Source organism: Salvia hispanica, chromosome 1 (genome assembly GCF_029641045.1).
Source record: "Salvia hispanica isolate PSC_SH4W2 chromosome 1, Shi_PSC_v1, whole genome shotgun sequence".
Taxonomy (NCBI): domain Eukaryota; kingdom Viridiplantae; phylum Streptophyta; class Magnoliopsida; order Lamiales; family Lamiaceae; genus Salvia; species Salvia hispanica.
Genome location: NC_142692.1, coordinates 18157256 through 18181657, shown reverse-complemented (window position 1 = coordinate 18181657; position 24402 = coordinate 18157256). Strand labels below are relative to the sequence as shown.

Sequence of the window (24402 nt, the reverse complement as noted above, 5' to 3'; positions counted from 1 at the left end):
AAACCCTTCCAGATTATCACTGCAATTATCCGAACGTGTCCATCTCTTTGGGATTCGACCCTTACCTCCACTATACTAGCCAGTAGAAGTGGGTTGAGGAAATTTGTTTGATATACCAGGTTCTGGTCTTCGTGCCAACGACTCAGCTGGGTTGGGACTTTCATCCTGATCAGTTGGACGCACCTCTCTTAAATTAACACAGACGGCATGAGCTAGGTCCTAACAAAATGGCACCGTTGCCGGGGATGGATGGCGTCATATCTGTTATTGTGTGTGATATTTTGGTGTATATATTGTTTATAATTTTTCCTTTACTTTTTATTACTCCCTCCGTCCACAAACAATAGATCTATTGTTGTTCGGCACGGGTTTTAATGTAGAATTAGTAAAGTAAGAGAGATGAGGAGAAAAAGTAGGTAAAGTAAGAGAGATAGGGAGAAAAAGTGAGTAAAGTATAGAGAGGGAAGAAAAACTGGGAAAAGTATGAGAGATAAACTTTCCATGTTTAGAAAGTGATCTATTTTTTGTGAACGTCCCAAAATGGCAAAAGTGATCTATTTTTTGTGAACGGAGGGAGTACAGTTTATGAGAAGTAGCTCGGCTCTTGGCCAGTGGAGACCAAGGATACTTCCCCGAGGAACGATACTCGTAACCAGTCATTCTGGCCTGTCGACAACACTGTCTGACCTAGGCACGAGTAGCGACGAGGAGAAAGAAGACGTAGATTACCAACTCCCGGAGCTTCCACTCCAACCAGTAAGAGCACCAGTGAGAATGGATGACCAAGTTGAGGACGACCCAGAGCTCGCAACGCTTACTGCCCATGCCGACGGAGATCCCCCACAAGCCATAGTGGTCACTCCAGGCCAAACAGCCTGTGATGTAAAACCCCACGTTATTGCAATTGTGCTAACATACTGTGGGAAGAGTTACGAGGGACCCTATGAGTTCCTCAATGAGTTCTGCAAAATCTGTAAGGCGCAGAGGAGACCAGCAGGAGCAAACGAGGATGACTACAGATTGAACGGCCTGCCGTTTGTCCTAAAGGGAGAGACCAACACCGGTTCATGCGCCTACCAGCCGACTCCATCAACATATAGGCCGATTTCAAGTCAGCTTTCCTAGCTGAGTTATTCCATTCTTCAAAGACCAGCGCATTGAAGAGGTAGATATCATGTATAAAGCAAGAGTACGATGAGACCCTGAGCGAGTATTGGGAGAAATACATGAGTCTTCCGGTGTCATGCCCGAACCACCGCATGAAAGAGATAGAGGTGCACCACACCTTTTATGAGGGGATGAACAAAGAAACGAAGGATCTGGCAAATTCATCATCCGGATGTGACTTCACACAGTTGAGGGTTAGTGAAGCGAAGAAGGTCTAACGCAAACTGCTGAATGCGAAAAAGACGTACGACCACGCAATGGACGGGTACAGCAGAGAAAGAGTAGCAAGTGCTTCGGCTACTGACCAGGAGGAAAGAATGGATCTGAAAATGAAGGAAATGAAGAAGGAATTGCTGAGCGCAATCAAACAGAACACTCCACCACCTTCTCTAACTGGTGGCAAGGAGGCTCCAGAGCTACCATATGATCAACCAAATGACCTGCCTGATGCGGAGCAAGCCAATGCCGCAGGGTACTACAATTCTAATGAGAATTGGATTCCGGGGAAGCAGAGGGACGCACCATGGAGGGATCACCAAAATTTCCGATGGAGAGATGGAAATCAAAATCAGAACCAAAATCAAGGTCAGAATCAACCCAACCCCCACCAGAACCAAAATTTCGACTGTGGCCCGAGGAATCCTGACTACCAGCCTAACTTGCCAGGAAGGAACCAGCAACCTCAGAACCAAAACCCTCAAAACCCGAACCCGAACCCTGTCTATGTGCCACCCCATCAGAGGAATTACCAAAACAATCAGAACCAAAACCAGTCCCATAACCAAAACCAAAATCAGTTTCAAGGCCAAAATCAATTCCAAACCCAGAACCAGAACCAACACAACCAAGACCAGTACAACCCTCCTACCCAGTTGATGCACTTTTTATTTGCACTATAAATACTTGCAAGTATACAGAGTAGGTATAGTATAGCAAAAGGTTAGTACCGGGTATCGAACACGGGGAAGATGTACACAAAGTGTCTATCTTCTACTAGAACTCAATTACTATCTGGAGAAACAAGAATTTTTGGAAACTTTTGAAAACAGTAAATATTAAAAACAGTAAACAACTAAATGCAAGCAAATCACGGAGAGAAAAGTATAGAGATAAGGGGAATTCCAGGGATGTGCTTTCACTTTTATGGTTATACAAATTCCAAACTACAATAACCTAGCACAGTTAATACTTTGAAAGGACGAGTCACCTAGCTTATGCTCATGCGATACAAACGTTGATTACTAACATTAGGGTTGTCAATCCTAACACGTAACTCCAAAAAGCTCCTAAGACCCTTGAAAAGTCCTCACTCTCAATTAACAGTGCCGTTTTAAAGGAAGCTAACTGTAGTGTCTACTAAGTGGATCTAACTCGCTAGAACTCTGCCACAGTTATGAAGCAAGTTGTATTGAATCATACATAATTGTGTCACTCAATTATGAAGCATCATGATTAACTTAGGGAAGAAACAAAGTAAAAACAAAACGGATATTAAATAGAAAATGGAATTGTATAACCAAAGTTGCTACTAACACATCCCTAGAATCCTATGAGTTTAGTTACACATGACTGAATAAACTAAAAACATAGATTGAAGGGAAAGCAATTTGAACATAAAACTAAAGCAAATAAAACCCGTAGGTTGAATCCTTGTCGTTCTTGATGTTCTTGAAATCCTTCTTCAACTCCTTGCACAATTGAAGTACTCTAGCTTTTGATCTCTATGAATGTGTTCTTGTTGTGTGTCCAAAAAAAAACTCCTCTTTTGATGAAGCTTGAGGTCCTATTTATAGGGGAAGATTATTCCTCATCATAGAAGGAAAAGATCTTCAAAATTTGGTAAATCTTGGAGCAAATCTAGGGCTGGTCGGATTCGCCGCCTTTCTCCGGCGGGCCGCCGCACCTTGGCCGGCGGTCGCCGCGTTGGAGTCCAGAGATTCTGACCCTTCGGTGGCGGACCGCCACATGTCCTCCGGCGGTCGCCGGGCGAGACTCTTCTCCTAGCGTAAATTTCCGAGGCGGGCCGCCACATAGCTCTGACCGCCGGGCGCCGGCGGTCGCCGTACAACTTCGCGGCGGTCGCTGGTCACCGTCTGACTCCAGATTTCCAGACTATGCGTTTTTACTCCCCTTTTCGGCTCAAATATGCACATTTCTCACAAAACACGTCAAAATACCAAAATGTATAGAATATGCAAATAATAGACATGTAGAGTGATTTTGATAACAAAAACGGACCAAATAATGGCCTTAAAACAGTGCAAAATCCGGGCCTATCAACTCCCCCAAACTTACATTTTTGTTTGTTCTCGAACAAAACACTAAAGACACAAGAATAGACGCACGGAATGCACAAGGACTAGACGTTATAATTGCCTCAAAAGATGAAAGAATAGATTAAGCATGGATTAACACAATCAAATCAAGCAAGGCTTAATAGTGCACTTTCATTACAAACTCGTGGAACACCTTGAATTCAAGCACTCACATGTGGCAAACTTCCAAAGATGGGAAGTGTTCTTTCTCTCACTCTCAAAGTGTATAAAGGTAAAGTGTAAATCACTCAAATCATGCATCATGCAAAGTTTACCATAGGCTTGCTCAAAGTCTAATCCCTCCTCTACTCAATGTGATTAAGCATCAAAAGTCCGAAAGGTCTTTCTTTTCGGTTGTAACGTAGGCTCTTTGGTAGGTGAGGAATATTTGGCTAAAAAGTGACTCAAATATAAAAATATCCCAAGTAGAGTTAAGATGACTCCACTTTTCTAAAACTTAAGGCACTTCTAACACTTTATTTTTCTCCTTCAATTTACTTTCAATCCTTTGATTTTATTTTCTTTTCACAACCTTTCACACTTTTTTTTTTTTTTTTTTTACACATCCTTTCTTTTTTTTTTTCTAAGATCAAGCACATATTTGGAATTTTTCTCAATATCACAACTTGTACTTTCTTAATATTAAGCACACTACTTTTTATACTTTCCTCCTTATCTCTCCAATTCCTTTACAAAAGAAGATAACAAAAACTATACTAACCCAAGGAATTGTCCCCTCATTTATTTTGGCTTCCAAAGAAAAGGCTTAAAGGCTCAAAATTGGCTCCAAAGGAAAAATTTGAGAGGGTCTAAAATTTTGGATATAAAAGTAGCTAAGAAAAGACGGCCTAACATCCTCCTAAATCAACTTAAACACTATGTAAACTTAGGCAGACTAGGAGCAAGTTCTAGAAACATATACATGCGTACAGATAAATCACACAAGAAAGAATTTAAGGCTCAAATCTCACAAGGTAGAAGCACGATTCAAGGCGAACAAGCAATTCACTAATTATGCACCTTTTCACCCAACCATCATATCAAAACGTTAAGCCACACTTAAACATGGATGGAATATAATATCATTGGCAACTCGGTCTAACGTGTCCCTAAGCATGCGTGTTTCTAAGTTCTTCATGTTATGTTCATGACATGGATTCAAGAAAACATTTTTAGAACACAAAAATCTCCTACAGGATTTTGGAAAATTAAAGCAAAAACAAACAAAAAGAAAACCCTAAACTCACGGTCCACCACTTCATCCCCCCAAACTTATTTACAACAAAGTGTAAAATAAGTTTGTAGAGTCGGTAGGGACGTGAGTATACTACTGAAAAAAAAAAACGTACCCTGAAAAATTTCGCGTAGAGGTTGAGCGGGGCGAAAATTCAAAGAATTTTGAAAAATCGCGCTGGAAAATTGTGCCCAGGTGGCGGTCCGCCGCAGCTGTTCGGCGGTCGCCGCACGTCAAAGATGCTTTCCAGCGTTCAGGTGGCGGACCGCCGCAGAGCTTGCGGCGGTCGCCACGGAGAGGTCAGAACCTGCGAAAATTTTTGCAAAGCACAAAATTAAACCAAAACCAAAAATACTTAAAATTAAAGCAAAAATTTTCAAAAATGGTTGGGTTGCCTCCCAAAAAGCGCTTATTTTTCGTCTTTAGCTTGACGTTCTTTGAAGCTCATGTGTTATCCCCCATCGTGAGGATTCCTTTGGGATGCCCTTGTACCAACAATCTTAGTCTCTGCCACCGCGAATGGAACCAACTTGTTGAGAACTTTCTGATGGAGCTGGCAGCGGAAGCGGGTGCATAAAACAAATCACATAATTATCAGATCTATTTAGCAGATTATTTAGACAAAAGCTATTCGCGCAAATTTCACATGTATCATGCTCATAACTTGAATCAATCATGCTTTAAGAATATTGAAAACCTAAAACATGCTTTTCTACGGAGCAGGAAAAATACCTTGTTTAATTCTCCAAAGAATTGAAGATGGCTAGCGACTTCTCCACGTGATGCTTTGAGTACTAGACCACAAATCTTCTCTCTGGTTCCCGAACTGTACTCTAATATCAGTGTGGGCTGATCTTACTAGAATACTAGGACTTAAATAAAGAAGACAGAAGAAATCCTTTTTGAAACAGGAGAGGAATTCGAAAATTCCTACAGCTTGTGAGAGCTGAAATTTTCGAAAATTTTAGCAAATAAAATTGTGTTATTTCTGTCTCCTTTATTCTCCTATTTATATTAAGTTCCTTTTGGGCCCAGACAGGGATCTATGGAAGGCTTTGGATATGGGCTCATCCAATTTACTTTTACTAATTAAATTGAACCCACAATTTAATATAAGTTATAATTGGAATATTACGAGCAGCCACTACAGAAGTAATATTGAACTCTCCCCATCCAAATCCGAAATTACAAGTAATCCGGGTTTCCGTTTATCTTTCATTTCCCGCGCTTAAGATTAAAATGTCCATTAATTAATTAATGTCTGCTATTGACTTAATTAATTAACTTCTTATTAATTCCAAGAGTGGACTCAGCATGAAACACTTATTTATTATTCATAGAGTAATCAAACTCCAACTAGCTAGGTTCCGAATAATAAAACCTTGTTTCGCGCTCCTCTTGAGGACATTATCAAACGAGACTCAGCTCGTGCACGATTCAATATAATAGCAATCCTAGCACCGCTAGATATCGATCACCACTGCCCAATATATCAGGATAATTGGGTTACGAAAAACCCGCACCATTTGATAAGTCAAAGCAATGCATAATCAATACCGTATGCTCAATGCTAACCTACATTGATTAAGAAATAAATATTTATCAAGACCTCGCCTTTCAGTAGATAGCCCAAGGCAAGTCTTGCTGTTAGATCCGTTCAGTGCTATACCACACCAATGTCATCTTATTTCAGTAAGGCTTAGAAATATACGGACTGACATTGCAACCTTTCTCGATGGGTAGTCTAATTCCATCTAGGTTGTGAAATTCATATTTTTCTTTGTTTAGAACTGACCGTATTACCTTAAAGTGGACGACGCCCACAACCGGTCTACTAAAACAAAGACTTAGACTTTGTTAAGTTAACTTATACATTTAAACATGCATTAACATCCATTAAATGTAAAACATAACAACATTATGACAAAAATAATCTGTTTTATTCATTGGAAAATAAAATAAGAGTTTTACAGTATTCAATCACTCGAAACGTGATTTCTAGTATACAAACTCTAACAATCTCCCACTTATACTCAAAACACTTTCGAGTATACAAAAAAAATGTGCTAACGTCTAAATCTCCCACTTATACTGAAAGCGGATTGAGGTCTTGAATTAGTCTAACTCCCATTCCTTCAACATGGCTTTCATACGGCTTTACCGCTAACGCCTTCGTGAAAGGATCTGCCAGGTTGTTTTCTGACTCAATCTTGACCACTTGTATGTCTCCTCTCTGCACTATATCTCGAATGATATGATACTTCCTCTCTATGTGCTTGCTCGCCTTATGAGCCCGTGGTTCCCTCGAATTTGCCACAGCACCAGAATTATCGCAATAAATGGTGATGCTCTTGGGCATATTCGCGACCACTCCTAAGTCCAGAAGGAAGTTCTTAAGCCATACAGCCTCCTTTGCAGCCTCCGAAGCGGCTACATACTCGGCTTCCATGGTAGAGTCTGCAATGCATTTCTGCTTTACACTCTTCCAAATTACGGCTCCACCTCCTAAGGTAAACACATATCCGGAAGTTGATTTTCTCGAATCTAGATCAGCCTGAAAGTCTGAATCTGTATATCCTAAAGAACAGAGCTCGGCTGCATTGTAAACTAGAACATAGTCCTTAGTCCGATTAAGGTACTTGAGTATGTTCTTTACGGCAGTCCAATGTCCTTGGCCGGGATTTGATTGATATCTTGCTACCATGCCAACAGCAAAGCAGATATCGGGTCTAGTACAAAGCATAGCATACATGAGACTACCAACTGCCGAGGCATATGGTATTCTTCTCATCTCTGCTATCTCAGATGCTGTCTTAGGACACATCTCTTGAGACAACTGGATGCCATGTCTAAAAGGTAGGAAACCTTTCTTGGCATCTTGCATGCTAAAGCGTCTAAGTACCGTTTCGATGTAAGATTCTTGGGATAAGCACAACATTTTCTTACCTCGGTTCCTAAGAACCTTGATACCGAGAATGTGTCCCGCATCACCCATATCTTTCATCTCGAACTGGCTGGACAACCAAGTTCGCACTGATGACAACATCTTTTTATTGTTTCCAATTAGAAGAATGTCATCTACATACAAAACTAAGAACACAACATTTCCTTTTTCAACCTTCTTATACACGCAGCTTTCATTAGGGCATTTTTCGAATCCAAACTTTTGAACAGTTTGATCGAAACACTGGTTCCATGATCTAGATGCTTGCTTGAGACCATAAATGGCCTTCTTAAGCTTCCAAACCATGTGTTCCTTGCCCTTCACTACATAGCCTTCGGGTTGTTCCATGTAGATGGTCTCCTCAAGACTCCCGTTTAGAAACGCAGTCTTAACGTCCATCTGCCATACTTCCCAATCCATGTAAGCTGCTATAGACAAAAGTATACGGATCGATTTGAGCATGGCCACTGGGGAGAAGGTCTCATCGTAATCGATACCTTCCTTTTGGGTATACCCCTTAGCCACTAGTCTTGCCTTGAAGACTTTAACTCGTCCATCGGGTCCACGTTTACGTTTGTATATCCACTTGCTCCCAATGGCAGTACAGCCTTCGGGTAGGACAGACAAATCGTAGACGTCTTTGTCTAACATAGATTGTAGTTCCGAATCCATTGCTTTCACCCATTCGCAATGATCGACATCAGCCTGCGCCTCTGCAAAATTCCAGGGATCCAGTACATTGCTGTCCGAGGAGTGATCCATACACTCACCCAAACCAATGTATCTATCGGGCTCATGAGAGACCCTCCCACTGCGGCGCGGCACTACAATATCTGGAGTATTAGTTGAAGTTTCTGGAATTGTTGTTACACTTGGTAATTGTTCTTGGTTAATGGAAGTTGAAACTTGAGTTAGCTCTTCTAGAGCAATCTCACTGCTGGACTTATGATTCATTACATAGTCTTCCTCTAAGAATGTGGCATGAGTGCTCACAATCACTTTCTGATCTCTGAGACTATAGAATTCATAAGCTTTCGTTCCTCTAGGGTATCCTATAAACACGCAAACCTCAGTCCTTGATTCCAGCTTAGTTGGATCCTTTTCCAATACATGAGCCGGACACCCCCATACTCTGAGATGTTCTAGATTGGGCTTACGCCCATTCCACAACTCATATGGGGTAGTAGGAACAGATTTAGAAGGTAAGACGTCTAAGAGATAGTTTGCAGAAAGCAAAGCATGACCCCAAAACGAAACAGGTAACCGTGCATAACTCATCATCGATCTGACCATATTTAATAAGGTCCTATTCCTTCTTTCAGCCACGCCATTCTGCTGGGGTGTGCCCGGCGCAGTCGTTTGGGATTCAATCCCAGCTACCGATAAATAGTCCAAAAACTCGGCACTTAGGTATTCGCCTCCGCGATCAGATCGCAGGCATTTGATACTCTTACCATGTTGCGTCTCTACTTTAGCCTTAAACTCCTTGAACTTGTCAAAAGTTTCAGACTTGTAGCGCATCAAATAGATGTATCCGATTTTCGAGTAGTCATCTGTAAAGGTGACGAAATATCGAAAACCGCCCTTTGCCTCGGTTGACATTGGTCCACACACATCAGTATGAATGAGCTCAAGTACTTCTTTGGCCCTATTCCCCTTTGATCTAAAAGATCTCTTAGTCATCTTGCCTTCGAGACAGGACTCACACTTCGAAAACGGTTCCTTCTCAAGACCTTTAATAAGATCTTGATCAACCATCGCATGAATCCTTCTTTCGTTGGCATGACCAAGTCTAAGGTGCCATAAGTACGTTTCATTCATTGAAGTTGAAGGTTCTTTTCTTTTCTTAGAAATTTTCGATGTAGCATTGAGTTCTGATTTACGTTGATTAAATTGTGTAGAAGTGATCGTGTACAGATTGTTTTCCATGATACCGCGACAGATATAAGAACCATCTTTCTTAATAACGCAATTGTCATTAAAAGAAATCGAATATCCATCATAAGACAATTTAGAAACTGAAATTAAATTTCTTCTAAAAGAGGGTATCAACAAAACATTCTTCAAAATCAAAAATCTATCACTAGAAAAACGTAAATAAACGTCTCCCACTGCAACGGCCGCCACTTTCGTAGCGTCGCCCAGCTGGACCTCTATCTCACGATCATGTAGCCGTCTTGTCACCTGCATCAAGTCAGGATCAAAACATATATGATCAGTTGCTCCAGTATCAATAACCCAAGTATGAGTAGATGTCAAAGCCAAACATGACTCGACTACTAGAGCATGGTGCATACCTGTAGCCTTGCCCTTTTTAGGACAATCTGGCTTCCAATGACCTTTCTCTCCACACTTGAAGCATTTTCCAGTTTGCTTCTTGTCACCCCGCTGTTTCTTCTTTCCCTTAGCATTGTTGACTGCTACTTGGTTCGGTGCCTTTTTCTTTCCTCTTCTAGCCTTAGAGCCAGAGGAATTAGGCGCGATACTCATCATAGCTACTTTAGCTTGAACCATAAGGTCCTCCGCCGACTGAAGTTCAGTCAGCAACTCTGCTAAAGTATAATTCCGTTTGTTCATCTCAAAGTTGAGCTTGAACTGCTGGAAGCTAGGGGGAAGACTCTGAAGGATTATAGTAACCTGGGACTCGGGATCGATCGTCCCTCCCAATACCTCAATCTGGTTGAGGTGACTCATCATCTCGAGGACGTGTTGCCTCACAGACGAGCCTTCCTTCATAGACTTCGTCATGATACTCCGAAAGGCTTGAGACTTAGCCGTTCGATTCTGAGTACCAAAAAGATTTGCGAGATTTGTCATGATCTCGGCGGCAGTTTCCATGGCAGAATGCTGATGCTTGAGTACTGATGACATAGAAGCCAACATGTAGCACTTAGCCATCTCATTCGCCTTATGCCACCGTCTATGCGCATCTCGCAATGCTTGGCTGGCACTAGCAGCCGGGACAGCTGGGCGTGGAGTAGTGAGTACGAACTTGTACTCTTCTGCTGTGAGAACGATATCCAAGTTTTGTTTCCATTCGATGTAATTTTGGCCTTCGAGTTTGTTTTCTTTGAGAATGGCAGAAAGAGGATTAAAAGACATCTTAACGGATTTTATTGCACTGCAAACAGAAGATTTTACTATTTGTCATAAACTTATGTAAGGAAATTGAGTAGATTGACCATAAAACTTTTCAAAATCTTACAACAGCCAAATTAATAAATTGTATCCTCCTCTGGAGGTTAATACGCATTAAAATTTTGACAATTTTACTGGTCACAGCACCGACGCATCAATATCTTCCTCCTCTGGAGGTCAACACGCCTAATGTTGCCTAAGCATGACCATCAGATTTAGCATTACAGAATTTTATTTCTACAACACACTCCCATAACAATGTTTATGTGCTGATAATAAAACCAAGCTATCTCATAAATTCTGATTGAACCCTGAAACTTGTAATTCCTTAGGATTATTGTCCCTACTCTGTAGGTGGCGATAATATTAGGAATCACTTTCTAGTTCATTCTATTTATTATTTGAGAAGTCCGCCCTTATGAACTTACTGTTTTCGTAGGATTATTGTCCCTACTCTGTAGGTGGCGATAATATTAGAAAATCAGCTTCACAAAATTTGGCAGTCCAACCGATGGAGACCATATATAAACATTTAGTTCATAATTATCGCTTAGATATTTTAGTTATGGTTTTTCATTAATTATCCTTTAGCCTTAAGGCAGATTAAGACTAATTAAATTCTGTTGGCATTTAATTGACTGGATAATTAAATCTTTCATTATCTTTAGTATCTTAGTTTAGGAATTATTATTCTAGAATTTAATTCTTATTCATGTCATACTATAAGATATATCTAAAATAAAGTACATTATTTATAATCTTAATTAGACATGAAAAATTAAATTCATATAATTTCCAAGTTCAAGATTAGGAAGATGATTAATTATATTATTTAATGTAATCTTACATATATCTTATCTTATTATAGATTCAAGATATATTATATATTTAGGAAACTATTAAATTATTCTTATCTATATCATCTAGGATATAAAATATTCATAGATATAGAAAATAATCCAAATATTCCTAAAATCTAGGGAAATCTTCCCAAAATATTTTATTTCATTAAATAATATTATTTTTAATGATATCTATTAATTAATAAATTAAATAATCATTAAAATAATCTTTCGTCGATATCTAGTGATTCGAGGTTCGCACGAATCAACACGACGAAGATTTGAAGACTCCCACCGGAGACGCTCGCCGGAGCGGCAAGTTCGCCGCCCGACCGCCGCCGGCAGGCCGCGCCCGAAGGCGCGCGCTTCCTCCTTCCCTCGCGGCGAGCGTATGCCGCGACTCCCTCCGTCTTGCCGAGCATCCCGCGGCCACTGACCGCCATGCTCCGGCGAGCTCCCACTCAACCGACGGCCTCGCGCGAACCAGCAGCTGCGGCGCTAGGCGCAGCTGCTCTCGGTCGTGCATCGCCGGTGACGGGCGACTAGGGTTAGGGATTCTAGGGTTAGGGTTTATCCGGTAGAGCTTCGGCACCTCGGTGGTTCTCGGACGAGCCACCGTGCCTCATCTCCTCTCCAGCGACGAAGTCGATTCCGGCCTGGGCATGCGGTCGAGACCGGCGGCGCGCACGAGCCCTTGCTCGTCAGCGCGTCGCCGCTTGATCGTATCCCTTCGGCTCCTTTTTCTGTCGCGTCGAGTTCAATCGGGGCCGGCTAGGGTTTGCACGGGTTTCGCCGGCGGCGCGCGCGAGCCCTTGCTCGCCGGCGCGTCGCCCGATGCCCGACTCCCTCGGCTCCCACTCAATTCGACAACCCTACTTCGATTGCACGTAGTGCGATTCGTCCCGGCGCAAGCGCCGACGAATCGCACATCTCGTACGTTCGAATAATTCAAGTTCTATGATTCGAATGTTCTTGAGTTCAACATGCATAAACATAAATAATAAAACAAGAACACGCTTCGTAATCAAATAAGACATGCATACATGAATTTCGCGAAATTTAAATCCAAATAATCAGAGCCAAAGACTGGCTCTGATACCAATTGATGGAGCTGGCAGCGGAAGCGGGTGCATAAAACAAATCACATAATTATCAGATCTATTTAGCAGATTATTTAGACAAAAGCTATTCGCGCAAATTTCACATGTATCATGCTCATAACTTGAATCAATCATGCTTTAAGAATATTGAAAACCTAAAACATGCTTTTCTACGGAGCAGGAAAAATACCTTGTTTAATTCTCCAAAGAATTGAAGATGGCTAGCGACTTCTCCACGTGATGCTTTGAGTACTAGACCACAAATCTTCTCTCTGGTTCCCGAACTGTACTCTAATATCAGTGTGGGCTGATCTTACTAGAATACTAGGACTTAAATAAAGAAGACAGAAGAAATCCTTTTTGAAACAGGAGAGGAATTCGAAAATTCCTACAGCTTGTGAGAGCTGAAATTTTCGAAAATTTTAGCAAATAAAATTGTGTTATTTCTGTCTCCTTTATTCTCCTATTTATATTAAGTTCCTTTTGGGCCCAGACAGGGATCTATGGAAGGCTTTGGATATGGGCTCATCCAATTTACTTTTACTAATTAAATTGAACCCACAATTTAATATAAGTTATAATTGGAATATTACGAGCAGCCACTACAGAAGTAATATTGAACTCTCCCCATCCAAATCCGAAATTACAAGTAATCCGGGTTTCCGTTTATCTTTCATTTCCCGCGCTTAAGATTAAAATGTCCATTAATTAATTAATGTCTGCTATTGACTTAATTAATTAACTTCTTATTAATTCCAAGAGTGGACTCAGCATGAAACACTTATTTATTATTCATAGAGTAATCAAACTCCAACTAGCTAGGTTCCGAATAATAAAACCTTGTTTCGCGCTCCTCTTGAGGACATTATCAAACGAGACTCAGCTCGTGCACGATTCAATATAATAGCAATCCTAGCACCGCTAGATATCGATCACCACTGCCCAATATATCAGGATAATTGGGTTACGAAAAACCCGCACCATTTGATAAGTCAAAGCAATGCATAATCAATACCGTATGCTCAATGCTAACCTACATTGATTAAGAAATAAATATTTATCAAGACCTCGCCTTTCAGTAGATAGCCCAAGGCAAGTCTTGCTGTTAGATCCGTTCAGTGCTATACCACACCAATGTCATCTTATTTCAGTAAGGCTTAGAAATATACGGACTGACATTGCAACCTTTCTCGATGGGTAGTCTAATTCCATCTAGGTTGTGAAATTCATATTTTTCTTTGTTTAGAACTGACCGTATTACCTTAAAGTGGACGACGCCCACAACCGGTCTACTAAAACAAAGACTTAGACTTTGTTAAGTTAACTTATACATTTAAACATGCATTAACATCCATTAAATGTAAAACATAACAACATTATGACAAAAATAATCTGTTTTATTCATTGGAAAATAAAATAAGAGTTTTACAGTATTCAATCACTCGAAACGTGATTTCTAGTATACAAACTCTAACACTTTCTTCCACCATTTAAATTTTCCATTCGAGGTTTTGATCACGTAGATTTCAGGGTCATCTTGAGGTGGAGTCTTCTTCCTCTTCTTTCTCTTAGGCTTTTCCTGCAAGATAGGCTTAGTAGGATTAGGCTCGCCCTTTTTAGGAGCTTGAGGTAAAGTGTTAACAATGAAAATAGTAGGGTTAGAAGGATCTTCCCCTCCAAATGGATCATAAGGCTTAGACAAATCGGTCACCATGACCTCCCTGCAATCATGCTCCATCTTAGCTTGTTTCGCCTCTTCATACTTAAGCATCGCGCTTTCGATGTTGTAGGTCGACTTTCCTCCATGGTCACTTATTGTGATTTCTCCTCTACCTACATCAATAAGAGCTTTGCATGTGGCTAGAAAATCTCTGCCTAAGATTAGAGGTACATTCTTGTCTACTTTCATATCAAGAATAATGAAGTCGGCAGGAAAGATGAAATCGTCTACCTTCACCAAGACATCCTCAATCATACCCACCGTTTTGATGGCCGTGTTATCGGCCAACCTTATGGTCACATCCGAGGTCTTGAGTGGCCCGATGTTGAGCTTTTCATAGTACTTCAGCGGCATGATGTTGATGCTTGCTCCCAAATCACAGAGGGCCTTATCAACTTTTCCTTCTCCAATTCGGCACCTAATGATGAACTGGCCCGGATCTCTTTGCTTCACTGCCCTTTCCTTTTGGATGATCTCGCTGCAATGATGCGGAAGCTTAAGGTCGGCTTTAGTCGGCTTTTTCTTCCTCATTACCGCCTCCCTTAGTAGCTTTGCATACTTTGGTATCTCCTGCAACGATTCAACAAGTGGAATGTTAGTATGGACCTTGCAAAACATGTTAAGGAATTGCTTGAACTGCTCTTCAAGCTTGATCTTCCTCTTTGGCTGAAAAGGGAGTACAATCCCGTTGTGCCGCACGAGCTCCTGCTTAGTGGACGATTCTGCCGTCTCAGTGGCGGGCCGCTGCGGGGTGTGCGGCGGTCCGCCGGCGACTGGGCAGTCTTGCGTGGTTGACTCTGCCGTCTCAGTGGCGGGCCGCTGCGGGGTCTGCGGCGGTCCGCCGGCGACTGGGCAGTCCCCAGATTTCTGCTTTGCCACCCACTTCTTGTTAATATCATCCACTCTTGCTGCTGCCTTTGCTCTATCCTCATCTAACTTCTTCTGAATTTGCTCCATTTGAGTGGTAATATTGGTTACAGCTGCCGAGATTGTGTTCATTCCTTGCTCGAGGTTGTTTATCCTTGCTTCGACCACTCCGATCTTGGTGTCATTAATCTTCCTATCTTGCGTAACTACCTCCAAAATCTTCGTGATTCCTTGTTCATACTTGTCTTCCTTCTTCATCGGCTCAACCACTCATCCTTTGCTAACATTAAATCCTGCAGGGGGTTGCAAGTAATTATTGTTAGAATAAGAAATATTTGGGTGCGGACGGTTCCCATTATAATTATTGAAATTACCGCCCCCCCTGATTAGGGCGATAATTGTTATTGTAGTTTCTGGGACCGCCTCCTTGCACGTAGTTGATTTCTTCCACAGTTGATATGGCAGTTTCGGGTGCATTGACCGCCACTATGGAAGTTGCCGGAATTGGATCTTCCTTCCTCGAGATGTCCATTTGATCAATCCTGACTCTAAGTTCTGCTAACTCCTTAGCAAAAGAACTTTCTTCCGCCTCTTCTATGGCTGCTACTCTTCTCGTGGCATGCCTTTCCTTAGACCACCCCCGACTGTTGGTGGCGAACTCCTCGATCACCGCCATGGCATCCTCTCCTGTCTTTCTTAGAAATCCTCCATTTGCCCCTGAATCAAGCATAGCACATATTTTTTCATTAAATCCATTATAGAGGATTCCTACCTGATGGTCTATGGAAAAACCATGGTTTGGGCATTTTCGAAGAAGAGCTTTGAAACGAGCAAATGCCTCATAGAGGGGCTCGTCATGGCCTTGTGTGAACTGAAAGATCTCACTTTTGAGCTTCAAAATAGTGCCTGGCGGGTAGTATTTGTCGAGGAAGGTAGCTACGATGTCCTTCCATGTGGAGACCTTTTCTGGTGGCATACACTCAAACCACTCCTTAGCAGAATCAATCAATGAGAATGGAAAAAGTCTTACCCGTATGGCATCATCGTCGACACCATTTAATTTCAGAGTGTTTGCGATTTCCACGAATTTGGAGAGATGGCGGTTAGCATCTTCAGTCGCCCTACCTGCAAAAGGAGTTTGCTCGACCCTTTGGATAAGGGGCATGCGTAACTCAAAATTGTTAGCATCAATACGAGGGCCGTTAGGAAAAGTGATCATATTCCCATGATTGAACATGTTCATCACAGGTAATGTTTCTCTGTTCTTCTTTTCCATGGCTTCTCGGGCTGCTCTCTCCGCATCTCTCTCATCCATCAGCAACTTCACCATCTCCTGCAGCTTCTCAATATCTGTTCGGTCACCCATTGTTTCTGATCCTTTTTCACTTCTTATTATTCTACGAGTTCTTTCAAGTTCTAAATCAAGCGGCTCTAAGATGTACTTCCCAGAACGCGTTCGCATACAAAACCTGCAAGACTCGAAAACAAAAAAAAAAACAAAAATTAAAACAAAAATCAATAAAAATCCAAAGTAGTAAAATTATCGTTTGAAGATATCACTCCAAAGTGAATTGTCTTCCCCGGCAACGGCGCCAAAAACTTGATGCACTTTTTATTTGCACTATAAATACCTGCAAGTATACAGAGTAGGTATAGTATAGCAAAAGGTTAGTACCGGGTATCGAACACGGGGAAGATGTACACAAAGTGTCTATCTTCTACTAGAACTCAATTACTATCTGGAGAAACAAGAATTTTTGGAAACTTTTGAAAACAGTAAATATTAAAAACAGTAAACAACTAAATGCAAGCAAATCACGGAGAGAAAAGTATAGAGATAAGGGGAATTCCAGGGATGTGCTTTCACTTTTATGGTTATACAAATTCCAAACTACAATACCCTAGCACAGTTAATACTTTGAAAGGACGAGTCACCTAGCTTATGCTCATGCGATACAAACGTTGATTACTAACATTAGGGTTGTCAATCCTAACACGTAACTCCAAAAAGCTCCTAAGACCCTTGAATAGTCCTCACTCTCAATTAACAGTGCCGTTTTAAAGGAAGCTAACTGTAGTGTCTACTAAGTGGATCTAACTCGCTAGAACTCTGCCACAGTTATGAAGCAAGTTGTATTGAATCATACATAATTGTGTCACTCAATTATGAAGCATCATGATTAACTTAGGGAAGAAACAAAGTAAAAACAAAACGGATATTAAATAGAAAACGGAATTGTATAACCAAAGTTGCTACTAACACATCCCTAGAATCCTATGAGTTTAGTTACACATGACTGTATAGACTAAAAACATAGATTGAAGGGAAAGCAATTTGAACATAAAACTAAAGCAAATAAAACCCGTAGGTTGAATCCTTGTCGTTCTTGATGTTCTTGAAATCCTTCTTCAACTCCTTGCACAATTGAAGTACTCTAGCTTTTGATCTCTATGAATGTGTTCTTGTTGTGTGTCCAAAAAAAAACTCCTCTTTTGATGAAGCTTGAGGTCCTATTTATAGGGGAAGATTATTCCTCATCATAGAAGGAAAAGATCTTCAAAATTTGGTAAATCTTGGAGCAAATCTAGGGCTGGTCGGATTCGCCGCCTTTCTCCGGCGGGCCGCCGCACCTTGGCCGGCGGTCGCCGCGTTGGAGTCCAGAGATTCTGACCCTTCGGTGGCGGACCGCCACATGTCCTCCGGCGGTCGCCGGACGAGACTCTTCTCCTAGCGTAAATTTCCGAGGCGGGCCGCCACATAGCTCTGACCGCCGGGCGCCGGCGGTCGCCGTACAACTTCGCGGCGGTCGCTGGTCGCCGTTTGACTCCAGATTTCCAGACTATGCGTTTTTACTCCCCTTTTCGGCTCAAATATGCACATTTCTCACAAAACACGTCAAAATACCAAAATGTATAGAATATGCAAATAATGGACATGTAGAGTGATTTTGATAACAAAAACGGACCAAATAATGGCCTTAAAACAGTGCAAAATCCGGGCGTATCACCAGTATAACCAGTACCCACCGAACCAAAACCAACAAAATTTCCAGAATCCATTACAACCAGCACCAAGGTTCAAATCAATTCCATCACCCAAACAGGTCGAGGAGGTCTATGAAAGACATGATGGGAGAGATGCTCGCCTCGCAGAAGAGTATCAAAAGTGACTTGCAAGGGTGCTGAGCGACACCGTCTCAGTGGAAGAATTCAAGAGGCCTCTGCTTCAGATGGAGGATCCGTTTTTTCTAGACGAAGAGCCTACTGGGAAAGGAAATACGGAGAAGGCACCGCCTGGGGACGAGCAATATGAAGAAACACTAGCCACGTTGGAGCCTCGAACCCAGGAGGCACCCAAGGAAAATCCAAAAAAGCTTGTAGAAGAAGCTAAAGGAGAGAAACCATTTCCTTATCAGATTGTTACGAAGAGAAAGAAGGAAAACCCTGTGGATTTCATGTCAATCTTTGGGAAGCTGGATGTTACCATAACATTCCTCCAAGCCGTGAGACTACCCCCGTTGGAGAAGTTTATCAAGGAGTTCATAGCAGGGAAAGCCCAGGAGGATGGAAAAATCATGGTGGAAGGGATAGCATCGGCTATTGTGCAGGAAAAGCTACCACCCAAGAGAGCCGACTCAGGTATGTTTACTTTAGCCATAACAATTGGAGATGTCAAAATCGAGCATGCAATGTGCGATCTGGGAGCATCTATCAATGTTATGCCTTTATCCATTTATAATCGGTTGAAGGGGGTAAAGTTGTCAAACACTAGGGTGTTGATCCAACTGGCTGATAGGTCATGTATAAATCCTGAGGGTGTGTTAGAAAACGTGTTGGTCAGAATACAAGATTTTACTTATCCTGCTGATTTTTATGTGATTAAGATGAGTGAACCAGAAGCTAGGGAGTCTAGCGGGATATTGTTAGGGAGACCGTTTTTAAGAACAGCTAAGACAATCGTGGATATGGCTGAAGGGACAATATGCATTGACTTTAATGGGGAAAAATTTGTTTTTGACATCAATGAAGACATGAAAAAACCGATAGATTCTGAAAATCTATTCTATGTTGATGTTATTGACCCCCTAGTCTAAGATTTTCTTGAGACCGAGTTATTGCAGGAGAAACTCCAAGCTTTAGATGTGTATGCACAAGCTAATGTGGAAGCAGCTGCATGGTGTGATCTGATCAGTAACCGAGGATTGACTGACGAGGAGATCGAATGAGTGATCAGGGAATTCAGTCAGAAGTCAGAAGTCGCGGGAGCCGTAGGGGCTTTACTACCAGCCAGTATGGAAGAAATCTGATATGGTGAAGTAGAGCAAGAGGGGGATTCTACGAAAAACCCTCTACCTACAGACACACTACCCCCACAAGTGGAATTAAAGAAGTTGCCAGCAAACCTTAAGTATGCCTACCTCGGGGAAGAAGACTCGTTCCTTGTGATCATCATAGTGGGCTAACTGAAGAGCAAGAGGCAATGCTACTGACCGTGCTGAGTAAAAACAAGAAGGCTATTGGATGGAGCCTTACGAATTTGGTGGGGATAAGTCCAGATGTCTGCATGCACCACATTAGGTTGGAGGAATGAGCCAAGGCAAATAGAGATTCGCAGAGGAAGGTGAACCCCAATATGCGCGAGAAGATACTGAAGGAGATCTTGAAGTTGCTCTCGCTAGGCATTATATATTCGGTACCCGATAGTGAATGGGTCAGTCCGATCCATATGGTCCCCAAGAAATCTGGGATCCAGGTGGTTAAGAATGAGAGGAATGAGCTAGTGCCCACCAGACTGGTCACTGGATGGCGAATGTGTATAGACTACCGCAAGCTGAACACTGCAACCAGGAAGGACCATTTCCCCCTGCCATTCATCGATCAAATGCCGGAGTGACTGGCTGGGAGGAAATACTTCTGTTTTTTGGACGGGTACAGTGGCTATTTCCAAATTTACGTGAACCCCGAGGACCAGGATAAGACCACTTTCACCTGCCCGTTTGGAACCTATGCGTACAGACGTATGCCCTTCGGCTTATGCAATGCTCCAGGTACTTTCCAACGATGTATGATGAGAATATTCTCGGATTTGATAGAAGATTGCATAGAGATCTTCATGGATGATTTCACTGTCTATGGAGACTCTTTCGACTCGTGCTTACAACATTTGGATGTCATAAGTGAGAGGTGCCAAGCAAAGAGTCTGGTTTTGAATTTCAAAAAATGTCATTTTAAGGTTACAGAAGGAATCGTCTTAGGGCACGTGGTGTCAGAAAGAGGGATCCAGGTGGATCAAGCCAACGTGGACGTCATATCCAACCTACCGTTTCCTACTGACCATAAGGGGATAAGAGGTTTTCTGGGGCACGCTGGGTTTTATCGAAGATTTATTAAGGATTTCGCCACGATCGCCCAACCTCTTACCAGACTCCTCCAGAATGAGGTGGAGTTCATTTTCGACGAGCATTGCAAGGCTGCCTTTAACCTTCTCAAGGAAAAGTTGATATCTGCACCAATCATCCAAACTCCTAACTGGGATCACCCCTTTGAGGTGATGTGCGATGCTAGTGACTATGCCGTGGGAGCCGTACTGGGTCAGAAGATCGATGGGAAGAGGTACGTGATATTCTATGCATCTAAGACCATGAACCAAGCCCAACGGAACTATGACACCACCGAGAAGGAGATGTTGGTTGTTGTCTATTCGTTCGAAAAGTTCAGGCAGTACCTATTAGGATCCAGAGTCATCGTCTATACTGATCATGCGGCCATTAAGTATCTCATTGCAAAGGAGTCAAAACCCCGACTGATCAGATGGGTGCTACTTTTACAAGAATTTGATTGGGAAGTAGAAGACAAGAAGGGGGTTGAGAACAAAGTAGCGGACCACTTGAGCAGAATAGTGCAAGAAGGTGATACGCTCGGATTTTACATTGTTTTAAGGCCATTATTTGGTCCGTTTTTTATGTCAAAGTCACTCTACACGTCCATTATTTGCATATTTTGTCTATTTTGGTATTTTGACGTGTTTTGTGAGAAATGTGCATAAATGAGTCGAAAAAGGGAGCCATGACGCCAAGTTTGGGAATCTGGAGTCAGACGGCGACCGGCGACCGACGACCGCCGCGGATCTGTGGACTTGGCCAAGAGCCATGGTTTGCGGACTTGGCCAACTACTTAGTAACAGGAGAACTTCCAGGAGTGCCAAACATTACGAAGGCTCAAAGGATGAAGATCAAGAGTGAAGCCAAGTATTATTTCTGGGACGATCCATATTTGTGGAAGGCACCAAGTTATAAGGAAGTGTGTTCCTGACTGGGAGCAACAAGATGTACTGATACACTGCCACTCTTGACATGTGGAGGACATTTTGGACCTAGGAAGACCGCAAGGAAGATACTGGACAGCGGATTCTACTGGCCAACAGAGATGCGTACGAGTTTTACAAGGGCTGTGACCGTTGCCAACTGACCTGTGGGATCTCCGTGAGAGATGAAATGCCACAAGTTCCTGTGATTGTTTGTGAAGTGTTCGATGTTTGGGGCATGGATTTCATGGGTCCTTTCCCTTCATCTTATGGGAATTCCTACATCCTGGTGGCAGTCGACTATGTATCAAAGTGGATCGAAGCCAAGGCCACGAGCACTTGTGAATCCATGGAGGTTGCTAAGTTCTTCAAGAGCCATATATTTAGTCGGTTCGGAATACCAAGGGCGATCATATCCGACCAAGGAACTCATTTTTTCAACCGTACAATTGAAGCCTTGATGAAAAAGTACGGGGTCCATCACCGACTATCTAGTCCCTACCACCCGCAAACCAATGGGAAAGCGGAGATCTCAAATAAGGAGATAAAAGGCATCCTGGAGAAGACAGTCAATCCTTCCAGGAATGATTGAAGTACAAGGTTGGAAGATGCTCTGTGGGCGTATCGAACAGCCTACAATACGCTTATAGGGATGTCCCCGTACCGCATTGTTTTTGGACAGATGTGTCACTTACCAGTGGTAATTGAACACCGAGCGTACTTGGGAAGTTCAGCAAGTTAACATGGATGCTAGAGCCTGTGAGGAGGAAAGGAAGCTACAGCTACAGGAGCTGGAGGAACTCAGATTGGAGTCATTCGACTCAGCCATGTGGTACAAGGAAAAAACTAAGATGTGGCACGACAAGAATCTTAGGACCAAGAATCTCCAAGTTGGCCAGAAAGTACTACTCTTCCAGTCGAGACTGAAGCTAATGCCTGGGAAACTCAAGTCGAAATGGACAGGACCTTACATCATCACCACACTTCATTCTAATGGAGCGGTCGATATTTCAGGGAGTATCCCCAACTCTGAACTTTTGTCGTAAATGGACATAGGCTGAAAATATATAGAGAAAATGCAGAGATGTGTGTAGTGGAAGAAATTCCACAACACTTTAATTGCGTCTAATGATCAGTAGGATAGGGGTTTGAAATTCCACCTGGCCAACTTTATATGATTTGTGCTTATCGACCAGGTAGAATTTCAAACGGCCTTATTAATGATGTAAATATTGTAAATATTTAGCGATTTAATTATAAGCAAGTAGGAAAATATTAAAACTACCAAAAGATTTTCGGACCTTAAATATTAATTTGGAGTACATACTAACCACAAGGATACCAATTTGGTGAAACTCGGAATTGTATTTAAGAGTCCCTCTTTTTTTTTACTTTATTTCTATTTTAGTTAAGTTAGAGGGAAATATTAAATAGGGGTTTGAATTTTGGCATGTGGTGCAGCTTTGCAGGGCAAGTACAGTCACTGGGAGGGCGCGTGGAGCAGAGATGTGACAGGAGATGTCCAATCAGCAGCGAGAAAGCCCAACCGCCTCCCTCCCAAATCGTCGCGACCTGGAACCACCTACAACCGGTCAAAACCCCAACTGCCCACACCTCTATAAAAACCCCAACCGTCTATTCCCCTTCACTTTAAAAACCCTTAACTGCATTCTCTCACCCAAAACAACTGCTCTCGACAACCACCCCACCTCCAATTAACCACCGTGAACCACTACCGGAAACAGAGAACCACCACTGATACAAACCATGGGAAAGAAGAAGACAACCAACAACCCAGCCTCTACCACCGACGAAAACCACCCAGAAGTTTGAACAACAGCGGATACGCGGCCGCCAAGTCCGCAACGATCTCAGCCAACGCCGACGCCACAAATTCCAGCGATGGTTCCTTTAGACGCACTGGCGGCGTATCTCAGGCAGAAAGACCCGAACAAGGATTTGACGGCGATCCTGGTTGGATTTAGCTTAGCCGGAGGAATGCCAGCGATACTGACCCCTACCCCAGAAATCCTGACCACCGTCAACCCGCCTACCACCACCCCAACTTCCTCAAATCCCACATCCGAAAAAGCCTCTCCAACGGAAACTGCACCGTCGGAACCCTCTAACCCTTCTCCCAAATACCAACAAACAGAGCCACTCGACGTTAGCCCCCTTTCCGCTTATCAAGACCCTAATTGGGGAGAAACAGAGGAGAAAGGCAGCGAAGGGAAGGTGAGCGAAGGAGGGGAGGATGAATCAGAGGAAACAGCGGTCGCAAGGCCCATGACCGAAGAAGCGGAAAGGGAAGAGATAGATCTGAACGAAATGGCCAAGAAGCAAAGGCTAATGACTGATGATGAGTTCCAGTCGGTTTTAGGTGGGGGAAACAGGATAGTGATAAATACTGATGGGGTGGCTGAGGTTCTGGACCTCGCATCCCAGGCAGTAGGGGAAGGTGAAGCATCCATAGTAGCAGAGGAGTCAGAGGGTGTTGTCCACCAACCAGTGGAGGAGATGAGGGAAAAACAAACCGAAGAAGTGAAGCAGCCTGAAGAGGAGAAGCAGAAATCAGAAACCCCCCAGTCAGTAGCAAGGGAGGATGAAAAAGAAGCAGAAAAAGAGGCTGAAGTACAACCTGAGAAGCCGGAAACTATAGCCCCAACCGTGTCAAGACCAAACCTATTCAAGAGGAAACTAGTGTTGAAAAGCGACCCCAAGGAAGAAAGGCAGAAGCCCAAGAGAGTGTCACAGAGATGCTTAGAAAAGTG

At 42.6% G+C, this 24402-nt stretch overlaps 1 non-coding gene and 1 pseudogene across 1 annotated transcript; both read left to right on the top strand.

The window, feature by feature from the left end:
• The first annotated feature begins 1484 nt into the window (after positions 1-1484).
• LOC148933371 (uncharacterized) lies at positions 1485-22373 on the top strand (annotated as a pseudogene).
• Positions 16116-16222, top strand: LOC148933372 (small nucleolar RNA R71). The gene has a single exon (XR_016134788.1). It is a non-coding gene; the product is annotated as a small nucleolar RNA R71 (small nucleolar RNA).
• Positions 22374-24402: the final 2029 nt, after the last annotated feature.